Source organism: Octodon degus, unplaced genomic scaffold, assembly GCF_000260255.1.
Source record: "Octodon degus isolate 3935 unplaced genomic scaffold, OctDeg1.0 scaffold00143, whole genome shotgun sequence".
NCBI classification, from domain to species: domain Eukaryota; kingdom Metazoa; phylum Chordata; class Mammalia; order Rodentia; family Octodontidae; genus Octodon; species Octodon degus.
In genome coordinates this window covers 7,208,398-7,217,106 of record NW_004524719.1, presented here as the reverse complement: position 1 = coordinate 7,217,106, position 8,709 = coordinate 7,208,398, and positions in this window count along the sequence as shown.

Genomic DNA, 8,709 nt, shown 5'->3' with positions numbered 1-8,709 from the left:
GGATCTTTAGAGACTAGGGTTTCAAGGAACATTTCTGCATACTAGATAGAACAGTAGAACATTTTTCATCCATTATAGCTAAAGTGTTACTAAAGTTATCAACATAAAGGTTTTTACAACATATATATATATATATATATATATATATATATATATATATATATTCCAAGATTCTCCTCAAATGAAAAACCTCAGGTTTCTAAAATAGGGCCTGGTAGCAAGAGATCAATATTAATTGATTTAAGTATATTAAACATATATTGGTGGGAATTATTTCAAATTTACTTCCCTACTACATTCATCATATGCTATTGTACAACAAAGTACTTTATACTCAGAAGCTTAAAGTATCTAACATTTATTATTTCACCTACTCTCTTGCTAGGAAGGATTCAGAACTGACTTAGAGAAACAGCCTGGTTCAGGATCATTCACAGGCTTCACCTCAAGCTGCAGGTGGGTCTGCAGTGGGGGCCAAATTCATCAAAGGTTTGGAGAAAGTCTCTCCCAGATTCCAAAGTCAATGCTTGGGAGGCTTTTGTGACCACCAGATTGGTCTCCTCACCCAAGTTACCCCTGATGTACACAGTAGGTGAGCAAAAAGCCCCGAACACTCCAGTCTTATGACCTTGTTTCTAAAGTGGTAGATGATCACTTTTGTTACATTGTTTTTCAGGTACACTATCTCTGAAACAAGTTCATAGAAACAACTAAAGTCACACATACCAGGAAGTAGGTTCTGAACTTGTAACTTGCATTATTAGAAGCTCATATTCTTTAAAGCATATCAACTATTTTTTGGAATATACATCTTACCCATTTGAATAGAGCTTTTGTAAAGGTCATACCAAGTAATAGACACTAACAATAAACATCATACTATTGTAAAACTTGATGTTTTAATGTCATGAAAGGGAAAAAATGGGGGAATCTGGAGGATGGCTCCACAGTCTGACAGACTGCTTCACAAGCGCAGGGACCCAGCTTTGATACCAGTACAATATGCCGTGCTGTGCTTGCCTGGAACCCCAGATGCGGTGGTGCTCACCTGTCATTCCAGCGCTGGAGAGGCTGAGACAGGTTGATCACTATGAATCTGAACTACATAGATAGATCTTATTCCAAATAAATCCACAGATAAATAAATACATATTAAAAAGAAAAGCAAAAAAAGCAATCTGTTTGTATTTAAAGTCATTGATTGACCATTTTATCTCATCTAATAAAATTTGATGTGAAAAAAAATCTCTGCTTAAAGGCAGTCTATCTTTATGTCCTGAAGTACATGACATAAGGCAAATAATTTCAGATTAATTGTTTGGGGGGTTTGTTCCATGGTATTAGACAAGCTAAAAAGTTGTAAATTACATAGTAAAAATGAATGGCTCTAATTGCTGGAAACAGTCAACCACATAATTATTTTACTGTTGAAATGCATATTATTTAGTTCTTTAACCACCTAGTAGTAGTTCATGAGAAAAATTGCATTGCTTTGGGCAAAAAAAAAAAAGTGGTGGCTTTCATTATAATTCTTTAGAAGTACTGTCCCATGTAGTGATTGAAAGTAGTAAATTTAGAACTGTAAGTTAACCAGCTTTCAAAGCATTTTCCTTTGAAGGCATTATTCAGAACCATGTTATATGGTAAAATCTCTATGAAACAATAATGTCTATTGGAAAACAAACAAGGGAAAAAAGTCTCAAAGATTTGTGGCATTATAATAACAATTTTCAAACAAAGAAAGACAATAACCTTTTTCATTCTGATGTTCCAAAATGTGTGCTTACATATATTGCTATGCTGCAGTGGTACAGTGACTGCCGCTAGAGAGAATTAAAAAAAAAATAGTTATGAGCTGTTCAGAGATTTCAATAACCTGGAAATCTGCAGATCATGACAGTTAAAGCCATGCTAATCACTTTTAAAATCATTCAAATATCATTTTTGGATACCAGAGAGAGTAGAAGTGGAAAATTATTTAGCTTTGTATTGTTTTAATTCCATAATTAAGTAATTGAACTTGGAATAAACAGTTTACAACTTCCGTTTTAATTAACATTTCACTGTGTAACTATAGCGCTCACTGAAAACACTATCTTCTGCATACAGAGCCAATTATGTTATGCATTACTGTAAGTAATAAAATGTCTTACTAATCAAACATTTATGTTGATCAGACAGTTTTATGCAGCAGCAATTATAAGAAAAGGAATCAGGTTACCAGTGACAAATGTTCTTAATTAGAGTTGAACATGTCTAGATTAGTCATATTTTGTAGTTCTACTTAAAGTATCTTTTCTCTGGGAAATTTAGACTACTTTAAAAAGTCATTGAAATATTTCAAGATTATAGGTACTAAAGGTTTTCACTTGGTACTCTTATTTTTAATGCAGCATGAAATTCTTCGCAGGGCGCCAGGGAGATGGCTCAGTGGAATAAGCACGTTCCTGGCAAGTGCTAGGGTCTGAGTTCAATACCTGGTTCTGAAAAAAAAAAAAAAAAATTCTTCGCATATTTGTCTAGTGAGAAACATACATTTTTATCAACATAAAAATTATACAGGATAATGAATTCTGAACTCCATTTTTAATTTAAAATATTAGTTGACTTAGATTACATATACAACAAATATGTCACAAAATGTTTTATCAATGATGTGGAACATGCCAAACTATCTTTTTTTTTTTAATTAAGATATGGCACAGTGTATACCAATACAAACCCTGTTACAGGATTTGTATGTTACAGGATTTGTATGTTGAATAAATTCAATAGACAAATCAAAATTGATATAACAAGTAGCAGGGAAACATAAAATGAAGATTTTAGATTTTTTCTAAACAATCCAAATTCTTATGAGCAAAGAAGAAAACACTGTTACTTTTCCAAAATATAGAATTATATTTCAAGGGGCTGGGGAGACAACTCAGCAGCTTAAGTGCCTGCCTAGCAAGGACAAGGTCCTAAGTTTGATACCCTAAACTGAAGATTTCTATTATCAAAATTTATTTTAAAAAGAGAATGCCAGCCAGGTAGCTCAGCAGATTAAAGTCTTGCGCAGGGACCAGGGAGTGCTGTACTGGCCCCACCCTGAGGTGTGCTGAGACAGGATTGAGACGCGTGTGGTGGCATGCACTTGTAATCCCAGCACTTGGCAGACTGAAAACAGGAGGATCACTGAGTCTGATTTATACAGTGAGATGCTCTCGACCCTGTACTAAATATATAGAAAAAAATTCAGCTTTATAACGATGACTATTGAAATAAAATGCACTCATAAAAATATAATAGTTTAATGAAATGTTTCCTTTTTCAAGTGTTTTAACTTTAAGTGATTTTTTGATAACTGAACCAAATGTTTATAAAAGGAAAAATTTTAAACAAATTTGGAAAAGAATTGTTCTACATCTGACACTATCAGAGCAACTCTCAATAGAATTTCATATCCTCTGAAGATACTAAAAGTTTATACAGGGCCTGAGAGAAAGCTCAGCGGTCTACGTGCCTGCCTGGTAGACACAGAGATCTTGGATTGATCTGTGATCTGTGCTTCTGCACGGCATGCTGCCACACTGACCACCAAAACCAATTCCAGCTCTGTGGAGGCTGAGACAGGAGAATCTCTATGAGCTGGAGCTGTACAGTCAAACCTTGTACCAAATAAATCACTAATTAATTAATTTTTTAAAAATTTTAAAAGTTATACATATTGAAGGTAATTGAAACACTAGGACATATTTTTTACTAGCAAACTAAATATTCAAGTTAATTAGAGAGGAGTAAGTTAGAAACACAGAATAAAAAGAAATAAACAATAACCATGAGAGGATATGTATAAATTATAACATAAATAAAGAAAATTAAACAGACCATAGTTTATATTTTAAGGAAAATTAATAATCCCTTAGACAGGCTGTTCTCCAGAAATGGGGTAAGAATGGAAATTTCCAATATTTACATGAATATTTATAGAATGTAATGAATACATACAGAATATTTAAAATCATAGTTATTTCAAAGATAATAAGGTAAATTTATTGTAAGATGTATGAAAGAAGTTTAATGAATTTTGTGAATAACAAATATTTGTCCAAGATGAAACCTATTAAAGTTGATATAGAGTGGCAAAAAATGGGACACTTGTAAGTCTGATAGCTATTAAATGTGAAATAAGAAAGTATCCCACAACCTCATTTCTTGTGGAATTTGCTGGTGAATTTTATGATTTCTTTATGGAAAATTAATGCTGGCTGGCTGATGAGAAGCAGAGCATGAAGTCTTTTTCAAAGAGGGCAGCAATCAGGAGGTGAGAGGAGGCCTGAGGTAGAAAAGAGGAGGAAGAAAGGAAGAGAAGAAGACGTGAAGTTGTAGTGCCAGTTCTTCACAAATAATTGAAAGAAAATAAAATCAAGAGATAATCCTAAATATATTTTCAACCCAGGTGCATAGGCAATTCAGGGCTGATTAAATAATAGAGAAAATGCATAAACCCAGAACTTAACCATGTCCTGGACCCTAAAACTAATTAAAACTGAATCACACATATTGCCTAAATGCTTAAACTCCGATAACTCATTAAAGAATATTTTCATGGTAAGGAAGGCTTTTAGTGACAACACCTAAATCATTATCTATGAGGAAAATATGCTAAATTGACTTCATTAAAATTAAAATGTCTGATCACCAAAAGATGTCATTAATAAAATGAAATGCCAGGCGTGGAGTCAGAGACAAACCTCACAGCGTGTCAACTTCAGCAAAGACTATAAGAATACAATCCACCATCAGAACTTAATCATTTGAAGTCAAGAAATATGACCCAAACAGGACAGAACAAGGCACAAGATACTTCATTGAAAAACACAGAAGACTGGTCAGTAAGGAAGTTAAAATGCACACAACATCATTAGTCATGGAAGAGATGAACCCAAGATAGTGGGTCCATTCTGACCAGACTGCTGAGATACACCCAAAGAGATCGGAGATATACCCAAAGAAGTTGAAAATGTGGAGGAACTAGGAAAATTTTCTGTTTTTCTTGTAAGACTATAAAGTGGTGAAAACACTAGGAAAATTGTCAGATAGTTTTTTTTTTTTTTTTTTAATGAAATTAAAGATAGCTCAGTAGAATAAGCGCTTGCCTGGCAAGCACAAGGTCCTGAGTTCAATCTCTGGTACCGCCAAAAAAAAGAAATTAAAGACAACTTTTTCTTGATACATTAATTTTGTTTCTATGTATTTCTGTAAAAATGAAAATCATTTCTTAATGAGATCACTTGCACAAGAATAATTGTTTCAATGCTATTTTAATAGTCTGGAAAAGAAACAAAGCAAATGCCCGGAAAAACAAAAATGAAAAAAGAAATTTTGTTGTGAAGGAATGCCTAAAACACAAGTGTTTTATTTTCATAATATACAAAACTCTGAAATAAGTTGAATGTAGTATACACTGATCATTTATTAGATAAATACATTACAATGTAAATGTATCACACAATGCTATTCGTCTGTAAAATAGAATCCACAATGCTGCATGCAATTAAGCAAGAGTCAAATGAAAGAGCACACACTCTGTAATCCCATTTCTTTGGATATGAAGGGGAGATTAAATTACACAGTATTGTAAATCAATCAGCCTACATGCTGCTAAGTGGAGGAATAATTGAGTGGAAAACATGTAAGGAAAATATGTAGAGTAAAAGAAAATTTCTGCATGTCTTTTGGGGTTTGAGTGGTTTTACCTCACTAAATATATCAGTTTTAGATGATAACATGGTTAAAGTTATTCATTCTACCTAGAAAGTGCCTGGAAAATAACTTAATCAGCCCACGGTGCTCAAAACATATTATAAGTAAGTAATAATTACTTGAAAAAAGATTATTTACTCTATGTCTCTGCCTATTAAGATATGCAGATGGATACTCATATTCCACTGAATATAAGTGTATATAATATGATACTTATTATTCCTGTGAATGTAATATGGCTATTTCTATTCCAGTGACTTCAGAAAAGACCTTAAAAGTTTCAGTGATAAATTTTTTTTAAATCTATAATTATCATTTCAAATTTGAAAAATAAGTTCTCAAATACTTTCAGAAGACTTTAACTTATATATGGAGAGACAATGAGATTTATGGTTTGACCAACTACTGTTTCAAAAAAGTTGAATATCTATTTATTGTGTGCATAATTACTTCTGTTTAAAATTCTTTTAGTAAATTTAATTTTGTTATTTCACTTTGAAATGTAAAAGACAAAAGCAAGAACAAAAATCAGAAGCAAGGACAGAAATAGGGCAATAACAACAGTATATATGTTACAGATTTTTCAGAACAAGAATAGCTGATTAACAGTGGTTGATATCAGCAACTAACCACTAGGAAGAATGTTTGCAATGTGTTAATTATTGAAACTGTCCTACCAATTTGGTTTGAAACTGTCTCATTGCTGTTTGTTTCTCAATAAAATTATGGGAAAAAACAATGGCTGATGTTATCTATTTTTATCGTCAAATCCGTTGCTCAGATTAACAGATACAGTTAGGTAACGATCTATGTTGCATAGTACTGCTTGCTTTCCAGAAACCTTACATGTTTGTTCTTGTAAAGCATCACTTTCAAGGCACCAAACACGTTCACGGCAAAGTGCTCTCCTAGAATTTTTGAGGCCCTCAGCTCGAACCACAGTAAGGAAAAAATAAAGATTTTGATTAGGAAAGTAACTAAGGTCAACTATTTTATAACAACCTCATTAAAGCTGCATTTTGAATCAAGGTAGATAAACTATGAAGTTTGGAAGTGGCCCCTCGAAGTTGGAAAGTTACCTGGTCCATTAAGCACAGTATCAGACTCAAGCTTAAAACAGAGAGCTGTGTTTTGAAATAGTATTATGGCTGCATATCAGAAAATTTTAACCTTTGCATCTTGTTTGTGGTACAATGAATAACCACTAAAATAAAAATATGCAATGTATTAATCACTGAAAATGTGTTAATAAGAGGAGGGGAGATGGCTCAGTGGAATAAGCTCTTCCCTGACAAGCGCAAGGGCCTGAGTTCAATCCCCGGTTGTGAGGAAGAAAAAAAAAAAAAAGAAAGAAAGAAAGAAGAAAGAAAATGTGTTAATAATCAGTTGTGAAACTGTCTCATTGCTATTTGGTTCTCAATAAAAATATTTTTAAAAAAAGAAAAAGTATGCAGAAAATGTCAGCATAGGAAGAAAGAAAGCAACAAGATAGATTATTGCAAATATCGGGTTCTTAAGGGCTATAGGTAATCTCTTTTCTTCACATGCTGAGAAAATAAAAGAACATACTATAAAAACCAAAAAAGAAAATTTTAAGTGCTGTGTTTACAATGCCAATAGTCTTTAGTGTTTTGCAATTTTTTTTTATTTTGGGTTAAAATTCATTAGGAATTACAATTAAAAATTTAAACTGAATTCATTTTTTAAATTTTTAAATAAAATTTAATTTAAATTCATTATGTTACTACATAACCCAAATCTTATGTAGTAATGTGCTTATTCTACCTTTTCCTTGGCTGTTTTTATTATTTCATTGCCTTACCAAAATCTAATGGGAATGCTGCTATCCTATGGGAATTCTCTGAGCTGATTTTTTTTGTTTATGATAAATATAATTTTTTCAAAAAGATAAGCAGGACTTCAGAAAATTACTTTTCTTCTCTGGAAAATACATCCTTTTCAAATCTGAGGCAGTCATGCATGCTTTAAAAAACTCATACCGGGGCCTGGAAGATGGCTCAGTGCAATAAGCACTTCCCTGGCAAGCACAAGGTCCTGAGTTCAATCCCCAGTTCCACCAAATAAATGAATAAATAAAAAGCTCATATTGAGCTAAATGCTGAGGTAGATGTGGTGTAATAATCCAGGTAGTTTAAACTTCAAATCTATTTTATGTTCTATGGACTATGTTATCAGTTCTGCTTTCTACATGTGTTTCTATAGCTACTTTAGTACACATCCAGAGTATAAAAATATCACTAGTATAGATTTAAGTTTCTTCAAGCATGTACATTAGCTAAAACATGTATTTTTCAACTTACATGTGAATTTGAGTGCTAGAAAGTGTGCTACCATAACAGTCACCTTCTTAGCTACATTTGGAAATTTTCTTCATTCTACTTTAGGGTTTTAATATAAAATACTTTGTTTGTATTTTATGTTATCAGTTTTGCTGAACATTAGTATTAACTTTGAGGGTCTCTGCTTCATAAGTGCATCTGAAATATCTATCTGTCTAACTAAGATATCATTGTTGAGGCTTATCTCTCCCAAATAATTTCTTTTTTTTTTCTTTATTATTTCTCTTTTCTTGTCTTTAACTAGAAAAGATATATGGATTTTTTTAAAGTTATTTCAAATTATGCATGATTATTTACATTTAATCTTTAAATTTTAGAATTTGATACATATTCAAAGTTTCTGACAAAATCCCTCCAGTGCATGTTTGTTTTGGAGAAAGTATACAAACAAATGCATCTACATTAATTGAATCTACAATTAGATATATTAGTATTTGTAATGCCTTTATTAATAATCATCATATCCATCACAATTTTAGTCTTTAATTCTTTAGTGTAGAGTTCACACAAAATTATTTTTCAGTAAGTTTTATGAAAGGTAAATATAAATTGACTTATTCTCCAAAGGGTTAGATAATTTTAATTTATAGTATTTTAGAAT